Below are 212 nucleotides of genomic sequence, written 5' to 3' on the forward strand. Positions count from 1 at the left end.
GTAGAGATATGATAAATGTTTCCTTGCTTGGAAAAGCTGTGACACGATTGTTATCAATAGTAGACCCCCCCCCCCCCAGGCCTTTTTCCACAACATAATAAAAACTTTATCTTGCAACTGCATAACTACAGAACTTCATAGAATTTTAGAGCCAATCCACCTGTCAATACTAGCTTTGTCACTGAACTGATCAAACTTAACCCGTTATTGCC

At 39.6% G+C, this 212-nt stretch overlaps 1 protein-coding gene across 1 annotated transcript in view; it reads right to left on the reverse strand.

The window, feature by feature from the left end:
• LOC119582009 (bromodomain-containing protein 3-like) overlaps positions 1-212 on the reverse strand; it is a gene marked incomplete at its 5' end in the record, with an annotated part of 61922 nt that overhangs the window by 23279 nt on the left and 38431 nt on the right.

This window comes from Penaeus monodon, chromosome 15 (genome assembly GCF_015228065.2).
Source record: "Penaeus monodon isolate SGIC_2016 chromosome 15, NSTDA_Pmon_1, whole genome shotgun sequence".
Taxonomy (NCBI): domain Eukaryota; kingdom Metazoa; phylum Arthropoda; class Malacostraca; order Decapoda; family Penaeidae; genus Penaeus; species Penaeus monodon.